This window comes from Equus asinus, chromosome 17 (assembly GCF_041296235.1).
Source record: "Equus asinus isolate D_3611 breed Donkey chromosome 17, EquAss-T2T_v2, whole genome shotgun sequence".
NCBI lineage: Eukaryota > Metazoa > Chordata > Mammalia > Perissodactyla > Equidae > Equus > Equus asinus.
The window spans coordinates 9,314,513-9,324,627 of record NC_091806.1 but is presented as its reverse complement, the minus strand read 5'-3'; the positions used below and the strand labels follow the sequence as shown (position 1 = coordinate 9,324,627).

Genomic DNA, 10,115 nt, shown 5'->3' with positions numbered 1-10,115 from the left:
AGCATCCGTTTGTCATTTGTCTTACTCATGCAACAAAATATACTTGCTGTTTACCCATTTTGAAACGTACAGCTCTAGATCATTCATTTTTTAACTACTGTTTAGCTTTTTGTTTACATGATTATGATGACACGATTATGTATCACATATTATGTATTACAATTATGAAACCACAAATGTTTGATCCCCTGAGGGACCACAGGGCTGTCTTCATCTTTTTGTTCGTTGGTTTTGGTTTATTTTTTTATTTTATTTATTTATATTTTTTTTTGCTTTCATAGTGTGCAATTAACACCCTTGCATGTTTCTTTATGCAGGAATGGGAAAGTTTCTCCATAGACACCTGGAAGTAGAATTGTTGGGTCATAGTGCAATGGACATTTTCAACTTTAGTAGGTATTGCAAAATTCTCTCTAAGGTGGTTGTACCCATTTAGACACCCACAGGCAAATATCAGTCTTGATCAGTTTCTGCTAAATTGACGCGTGTGGCATTTTTTTGTTGTTGTAATTTGTATGTTCTAATTACTAGTTAGATCGAGCATCTTTTTCAGTAAAGATGCCAAATAAAATAGAAGAACACTTTTATAAGATTTCCTAGCACATATACTAGGAATACAGGACATACTTATGTTAAAAATTATTTGAGGTTTCTATATCCTATATTTTTATTTGTTAAATTCTGTGAATTGCCGACTCAAATACTTTGCTCATTTTTCTACTGACTTCGGTTTTTCTTTTCTTGTTAATTGGGAGATGGCCTTCTGGACATCAGTGCTCAGTTTTGTGAGTTCCAAATATTTCCTCCCCATCTGTGGCACATCTTCTTGCTTGGTATATGATGTCTTTTATCATATAGAAGGTTGGGTTTTTTAGAAATTTCAATATAGTCATAAATACATAAAGATATTTCTCTTATGTTTTCTTCTAAAAAAAGTGTTAAATCTGTCTGGAATTTGTAACTACATGTGGTGCGAGGGAGCGACTCAGTTTTATGTTTTTCCATATGGATAGCCATTTTTCCCCACAGAATATATTAAATCGTCCATATTTTCACTCTGATCTGTAACACATCTCTGTTTATTCTACCCTCCGATACCTGTGTGGGTCTGTTTCTAGGTTTTCAATTCCATTCCACAGGTCTGTTTGTCTACACCTGCCACCCAAAGCCCAGCGCTTACTTATTATTGCTTTGGTAAGTACTAGGATCTTATAGGAAGATCTCTCCATTTTTCTCCAAAATTGTCTTTGCTCTTCTAGGCTAATTGCTCTTCAATATGAATTTTTCCCCAATCAGAGAGCAACGATTTATTTACAGGTGAAAAAATATTATCAGTACCTCCCCAAAGCCTCCTTCTTTTGCATCAGAGTGTCTGGTGATCATGAAGTGCTCTGAGAGCAGAGCGGTGGGCACAGAGGCTCCGGAACTAGATGACAGGTGTCCATTCCTGGTTCCGTCCCTTTCTAGTTCTCCGACCTTGAACTTGAAGTGTTTATGCCTCAGTTTCCACATCTTAAAATGGGGATGCAAAATAGGTCATGATGAGGGTTAAACAAGTTAACACGTATAAAGAGCTTTACCTACTATTAGGTAATTTGTAAGCATAGAATTAATATCATTAAGGGTTTATGCTTTGATGTCAGGCTGCCTGGAATAGAATTGCCCTCATCATTCACTTATTACGAACACAAAACAAAACAAAACCAACTCTTGTGAAATATGACACAAAAGAGGACACACAGCAAGAGCACAGAATACCCTGTATCCAACGATGATAAAGGAAACACCCATAGATTGGCTCTCCGGCAAAGAAATTGACATGGTTGGCAACCACAAGCCACGTGTTCCTCCTTATTACAGACGCTCGACTCCTGCCCCGACTCCGAGGTGAACGCTGGGCAGACTCAGGCCGATCAAAATTTTGATCATTTTTCAATAACCTTCTTTATTAATGTTTTTTGCTTAAAACCTACTTCATCTAATATTGATACGACTATGGCCATTCCTTTTTATTGCTTAGTATTTACACGGGATAATTTTTTCATTCCTTTAATTCCACTATAACTTTATGCCTTCGATTCATCTCCTGTAAACAGCATATAGCTCGATTTCTAGTCTGACATCCTTATTTTTTAACTGAGGTCATCAATTAATTTTTAATAAATTTACCAGTGCATTTGGGTTTAAATCTACCATCTTATTTTGTGTTTCTATTTAACCCACCTGTTCTGCTCTTTTTAATTTTACTTCTTGTTTGCCTTTGGATAAATTGAGCAATTTTTTTATCCTTCCATGTTCCTTCCCCAGAACGAGTATCTGGCATTACGCACTCCTCATTTTCAAGTCGTTGTTCCAGACATTGTAACAAGCATCCCAAAGCCCCTACTACCCATTGTAACTTACCAGCAAATCCTCTTTCCAGACATGCGAGAACCTAAGGCCTCTTTGACTCCCTTTATTCAACTCCTCAATTACATGCTACTCTTGCGGCGTGTGTCTCTCTTCTGTAATGTTAAGAGTACGTCAGGCATTGCTGTTATCCTTTCATGGAGTCAGTGTTCATTTAGACTTACCTCTTCTTTACGCTTTTCCTTCTTCATTCCTTCTGAAACTTCTAACCTTCCAACTATAATCATCTCCCTTCTGCCTGAAATTCCTTCAGAATTTCCTTGACTTCAGGATTTTTGTCTGAAAAATCTTTATTTGGCTTTGTTCTTTTTAAAATTTTCATTATAAAAAATTTAGGCATAAACAAAAGAAAAAAAATAGTATAATGACCCTCATCTGCCCATCACAAGTTTCAGCAATTACCAACTCTAGGACAATTCTCTTTTCTTGGTCTCCCGCCACGTCCCCTCAGCCTGAATTACTTAGCAGCAAACGTCATACTGTTTCACCTGTAAACAGTAGGCATATCTTAAAGGATGGGAACTTTCTTTTCAAACGCAACCATATCATCCACCAAAAAAATATCAGCGACGGATGTTAACTAACCTTCTTGTGGTAACCATTTTTCAATATATACATATATCAAATCATTATGGTGTACATCTCAAACTAATACGGTGTTATATGTCAACTATATCTCAGTAAGACTGGAAACAAAACAATCTGGGGAAAAATATCAGCAATAACTCTTTATATCATCACATATCTTGTCAGTGTTCACATTTCCCCAACTGTCCCATTAATTTTGTTCTTACAGTTTATTTGTTTGAACTGGGATGCAAACGAGTTCTTTATATTGTTATTCGTTAATTTGTCACTTAAGTTCTTCTTCTATGCTGTAGATTTTCCTCTCCACCTTTCCTTTTGCTTGCATTTTGTTGCTGTCGTTATTGAAGGAACAGTCTGGATTTTGCTAATTGCAACCCGATATTTTCATTTAATACATTCCTCTGCTCTCACTATTTCCTATAAATTCATAATCGGATTTGGAGAGAAAAGATATTCCAGGCCCACTGTGTACATTTCTCCAAAGATCCATGGTAACTTTCAGCGGCAGGTGGTGTTTAAGACCGCAGTCTGGGCACTGGGGGTCTCCTTATGCCTGGTTAGTCACTGTTTCTGGACTTTTCAGTGGACAGACTAGGAAATGTGTCCTTATTTTTAAGATAAAACGTATCACAAGAAGAGAAATATTATGAATTGATGCTGATACTTCCAATTCAATTTCAGGAGTACTGGGTCTCACTCAGTCTCATCAATCACCCTCTGACACCGAAGTCGTGGTCAGAATCACACCAACATACTTCTTCATTTGCTTTATCCTCCACAGGGCCAGGACCAGGGGGAGGCAAGCGGGCGCCATGTTGTGCAAAATCTAAGAAGGTATTACTCTCAGGGTGGTGCAGGCGCAGGTGTGCCTCCTTAAATTCTCTGCTCTAAGGGTGTCACTCTCCTCGCCCACGGTTCTGGCTCTGATCCCACCATAGACACACAACAGTCCTAGAATAACGGGACCCATGCTAGCACCAACAGTAAGATTACTCGAAACAGTCTAAGGTGGCGAAGGGGGTGTTTTGTCAGTTCTTTATTCCTTGGCTGTATTCTACTGAGGACGTGCAGAAAATTACTGTTTTAAATTCTTAGAATAATTTCATTCTATATATTATGACACCAATTTTGACACACAGTTGATTTTAATTTTAGGGATTAGTTCTTAAATTTAATCCTGTGTTGATGTTATTTAAGAGATTTACACAGTTCCGAAGTCAAATCTACAAAATAAGTTTATTCAAAGACGTCTAACTTCCATCGACACTTCTGTCCCCTCCCTCTGTGTCCCTGTGTGCAATCTTCTTTTCTTCCTTTTTTTAAAACGGAGGTATAATTGACATACAACATTATATTAGTTTCAGGTACACAGACATGAGTTGATATTTGTATTGTAATCTTTTTTTCTTTTTTGTAATATAAACACATATATATGTGTGTACCCCACAATTTCAGATAAAGGGTAGCATACTATACATACTTTTTGTACTTAATATGACTTGGGAATAATTCCAGAATAGCGTGAACACCTCATTGTGTGGATGTGCCATAGTTCAGTCAACCAGCCTCCTACTGATGGAATTTGGGTTGTTTCCAGTCTTTTCTATTACAAGTAGTACTGCAATGAATAATGTACAGCTTTCATCTTTTTGCATTTTTTATTTTGCTTAAAGAATGTTGCTTCAATGTTCTTGAGAGGTATTTTCACTGGGGATAAAATTCTAGGTTGACATTTATTTTCTTTCATCACAATGAAGAAGCAATTAAAATATCTTCCGGGCCCCCTACTGTTGACAGGTCAACTCTCCGTCTTACTTGGCTCCTTTGAGGGTAATCTGTCTTTTCTCCTTGGCTGCTTAATAAACTTTTCTCTTTTTCAGTGGTTTTCTGCTGTCTCACTATGATATGTCTAGTCAGAGATTTCTTTTTCTTTATCTTGCCTGAAATTATCTGGGCTTTTTAGATCTGTAGATTGATATCTTCCATAAATTCTGAAAAATCCTCCGCCATTATCTCTTCAAATATTGCCTCCTATTCTTTCTCTCTTTCCTATCCTTGTAGGACCCAAACATATGTTAGATCTTCCAACTGCACCCTTTATATCTCTCATCATTACTTCTATATTTTTCACCTTTCTTTGCTGAATTCTGGACACTTTATTCTGACTTATGCATTCACAAATTCCCTATTCAGATGTATCAATCTACAATTAAACTCCTTGCTGAGTTATTCAATTTTAGTTATTGTATTTTTTTCTTCTAAAAATTCTACTTGGTTCTTTTTCAAGTATTCTATAATACTTTTTATAGTTTCTTACTTATTGCAGGTATTCTTAAGCCCATAGGCGTAAAAATAAAGATATTTCATTTCTTTAAACAAGTAAGCATCAGTATTTTATTCTCTGGGTCTAACGATTTCAACATCTCCAATCTTCAGGGGGAATTTCTTTCTGTTGGTTCTCACTCATGGTGTCCTGTTTCCATAAGCACTTGGTTATCTCGGCATCCTGGACACTGTATACGAAAAGTCAGTTGTAGGAATAATTTGAGACAAGGATGATAGTCCCCTTCTTCATAAAAGAATTTTCTTTGGAAAGGATTTTTGTTTACTTCTACTGGGCACCTGGAGGTACTAACAGTCTGGGACTCCGTTAACTGAGTTTAAGGCTTGGGATCCCCTGGGCCGCCAGGTGAAGCCAACCTGAGGCAAGTCTGCTCAAGGACTGGTTTACCTCCTGTTTACTCTCACCCTGGAGTTAGAGAGATTCACGGTGCCAACTTACGGGAAACGAGTGATCAGTTTTGTAACCCATTCTGCTAGATTAGCAGATGATCTCACGGCAAAGGGGGCTGTATGTGCTGGGCTTCCTTCTCTGAGTTTTCTCCTTGTAGATTTTGGCCCAATACTTCCTCACTATCTGGTCAATTCTTTAATGCTTTTAACAAAATTTATCCTTCCCCCAGCTTTTTAAGCTGTCGTCAGGAAGAGGATTTGGCCAAATTATTTAGCTTGCCATTAGAAGAAATGGAAGTTTATCTACATTCTCATGAATTCTAGAGATAGGTGTCTACAAGCTAAGGAACACTAAGGATTGCTGGAAGCCACCAGAAGCTAGGAGAGAGGCATGGAAAGGATTCTCACTCAGAGCCTTCAGAAGGAGCCAGCCCTGCCAACGCCTTGATCTCTGGCAGCTGGAGGACACTCATGCAGCTGGCTACCACAAGACATCAGCCATCAGTGTGATCCTCACTCTGAGTTCAAACGTATCTATCCTGAGATGGAAGTCTCCTCCTCTCTTTGCGTTTGGAATCTCACAGAGGCCATTCCACATATGAACATATTGAACACCTACCATTTGCCAAGTACCGTTCTCAGTCCTGGGGCCACCACAGTGAACAAGAGACAAAACTCTCCGTCTTCATAGGGCTTTCATTATAGCAAATACCAGTTCAGTATCTTGGTACTTCGGCTCCTTCAAATCCCCCACGTTATAGTGATCCTATACATGCACTGGAGGAAAACTAAGATAACAAGTTCTGGGGTGGGAGGTTGTATTTAACAAATGAAGAAATACAGAAGGCTGTGATGTTGCCAAACTCAAGAGAAACATGGGGAGTGAATTATCCTTCTGACCCCACTCTTCAGGCGAGGATTCAAGATCAGCTCCCTCAGTGCTCACGGAAACCACCTCAGCTCTCCTCAACCTGCTCCCTTTCACTAGTTGTTTCCCTTTTCCTTCCTGATCTGGGAGCCCCCTTTTATATCAACTGCAATCAAACTGTCCTACGCTCACCCACAGGGGTTGAGGGCAGACCCGAGTAATATTTTAGACTATTAGGAATATGGGGATGGTATCTGATGAATCATTATTACCTTGCAAACTTCTATTACATATACTGAGGTTTCTTTTCCAGCATATATGTCAAAACCAACCGAAGAACAGGGCATCTACGTTAAAACACACACACACACACACACACACGATGTATATGCACATGGAATCCATAAAATGGAACACTCACACATTAAAACTACCACTCAGAATCATTTAGTGCACAGAACACATTATACAATAATTACTTAGCTGTCTGGGATAAACAGTGTTGGATTATCTCACAAAATTTGTGTCTCCACCGTATGTTTGTCACTGAATGTGTCCCACTCCCAGGTCGTGTTCTACAGTCTTTTCTCTGAGACGCTGGATCTCAAAGCCCAGTTATATCAGAATCACTTTGGACGGACGGGGGACTACAAAAGACGAAAATCCCTCTTAGGGGCTGGGACCTAGCGTTATTGAGGTAGGGCCCAGGTGTGTGCATTTAACCAGCCCCCAAAGTGACTCTGATGCAGAGAAGCCCTGTTCCTGGTGTTCTCCCTGTGGTCCTAGCTGGTTGCTTGGGTTACACATAAGCTTTTCCTTTCAATTGATATTCACCCTCTACTTGGCCCCATTGGTGAACCTGATACAGAAACTCCTGTCTTGTGCCTGTCAGGGACAGCAAATCACCCGTGCTGTAAGGTAAATCTCCTAATCTTCTGGGTGTAGCTCTGACATCTACTATTACCAGGTGGGTCCAGACTTCATGGGAGGCATGAGCCTGTCTTCCCAGAAAGGTCTCTCCCGGTCACCCGCAGGACTGTGCAGCCAATCACAGCTGTCAGTTAGAGATGGGTTCTAAGGCCACTCCTGGTATCGGTGTGAATCACCAGAAACACCTCTATCATCTAAATTTCAAAACCAAGCATTAGGAATATAAATAACTCCATTTTTCTGATAACTAGTTACCACCCAGAGTCCCTCTGTGTGGGTTTCCAGAAGCCCAGAGTTTCTTCCCTGGGCTGGGACCCTGCACACTGAGGTGGAAGGCAATGGGAGACACAGTCACGAAGGTGGAAGGAGCCTGAGTTCTAGATCTGCTCCTTGCCCCGTGTGGGATTTTCGAAACAGGCTGTCTCCTTCTCTGAACCATCAAGAGTACCCTCACTCTTTATAGCTGAGGACACTCTCTTCAGGACCCGGGGAAAAGCCAACAAAAGAGTGGATGAGAAAGTAAAGGGCTGTGGTCATTCATACACTCCACAAGTATTCGTTGAGTGCCTACTATGCATCAGGTGGCCCAGAGATACAACGGCAACAAAAGCAGATGTGGCGTCTGTTTTCACGGAGCTCAGAGTCTATCAGGGTAGACAGACGTGAATTGACAAATCAAATAAACAGCTATGAGGGCGCAACAGTGACCAGTGCTGAGAAGCAGAGGCTCAGTGGTCAGAGTCACGGACCAGTGGGCAGGGAGCTGACGGTCCAGGAGCCCTGGAGAGGGCTATGACCCAGAGCTCCCGGTGAGTGAAGCGCTGCCTGGTTGAGAGAAGGCAGTGGTAGGAGGATGAGTAGGAGGCAGCAAAGAGGTTAGAAAGGTGAGGCTAGAAGAGACCCAGGACCACAAGATGATGCCCGGGGAGCTGCGTGTGGAGGACTATCCAGGGGTCTGGGCCTTCACACTTTGCACGGCCGTCTGGGTGACAGCCCTCATGCTGGTCCCTCTGGACGTCTTCCTATCCTCAGTCCATCGAAACCCTTCCTTCTGAATACTCATCAGTTCATCCGTCTCAGTCTCATGACAGGTATAAGGAGATGCTATGGCACAGGGGTCAGAATGCAGGCCCCCGAAAATATGGCCCTGGTTTCAAATCCTGGATCTCCTGCATGACTGCCTGTGTGACCTTGGGCAGGATGCTTTGTCTCTCTCAGCCTCAGTTTCCTCTTCCGTGAAACAAGGAAATAATATTACTTACCCCACAGGATCAGTATACTGAATTAATATGTGTCAAAGTTTTAGAAAGTACCTGGTACGTGGGAATAAATACTGGCTATTAATATTACCGGTGTTCTAAGCACTTTGTATGTAATAGCTCACTTCTTGCAAAAACCCTATGATACTGGTTATTATTATTATTGCTACTTTATACACAAGAGTTCTATCATTCACTTAAAATACGTTAAGTCCTAGGAGCTAGGATTAGCAATGAGCAAAACAAACACAGGCCCTGCTCTTAGATGCAGGAAGAATAGACAAAATGCTCCTGGGCTCCCATGGACCAAGTCTGGGACAATTTGAGCCTCCATATAAATAAAGAGAGTAACAATTATAAGGTGCTGAATCAAACAGGAATTCATGAGTCCATACGGATATAAACGAATGAATGCACAAATAAAAAAATGGGGGGGATTCTTCGTTATGTTAGAATGAAAGTAGAGAAAGTTGTGGAGTTAAAAAAAAATCACTAATTGGCAAATATTGTGGTAGTAACTGATTCAGGCAAGAATTGTCAATGGATGCTAAAACCACAGGGTGAAAGTTTGATGATGAATGGGATATTTACATACTCTCAAAATACTTATTAATTACAGTGAGGAAAATCATGTCTTTATAGTAGAAAAACCCAACAGACACTATCTTAACCAAGTGACTATAGTTAATATCACCAGTGATGGGACAAACACATCCTGTGCCTCCTTCTCTGACGCACCGAGTAGGACACAATACCTCTTCTGTGGCATTCCTGCCGAATATGCATCTCCTGAGTTTTTCCATGAAGGCACAGCAGGCAAACTCAAATTCAGGCACATTCTATGAAATAACTGCTCTGCACTCTTCAAAGATGTTAAGATCACGAAAGACGAAGGCAGATTGAGAGACTGTTCCAGATTAGAAACTTGACAACTGAGAAGTCTGACAACACGTGGTCCTGGATAGGACTAACTGTTAAGGAACACACTCTCTTAAGATCAGAAGGCACCCTTCTCCTGCTATGCCCTGTTGGTAACCGTGTGAGTCCCTTTCCCAACGTCAGGGTCACGTTGACCTGGAATTGGCAACTGAACCCCTCTCTGAAACTTCGATGAACATGTCTCCTGGGCGTGAACAGTTATTGGTTTTTTTGTGTTGACATAACTCTCTCTCAAAAGGTCCAGAAAATAATAATAATAGTAATGTATGCGTGTGTATAGATATGGACAGACAAATCATTAGATAAAATGACAAAGCAAATGATGTAAAATGTGAATATTTGGAAAATCTAGGTTAAGGACACACAGAGGTTCTTTGTACTATTTTTGC

The 10,115-nt window shown here is 40.5% G+C and overlaps 1 protein-coding gene across 7 annotated transcripts in view; it reads right to left on the bottom strand.

Moving 5' to 3' along the window:
• Window positions 1-10,115, bottom strand: part of ALKBH3 (alkB homolog 3, alpha-ketoglutarate dependent dioxygenase) — a 95,883-nt gene that overhangs the window by 15,717 nt on the left and 70,051 nt on the right. For all 7 annotated transcript variants that reach the window (XM_014861241.3, XM_070487563.1, XM_044750517.2 and 4 more), the window contains one exon: window positions 1,339-1,512. The gene's annotated coding sequence lies outside the window, so the exon portion shown is untranslated. The remainder of the gene's footprint in view (window positions 1-1,338; window positions 1,513-10,115) is intronic.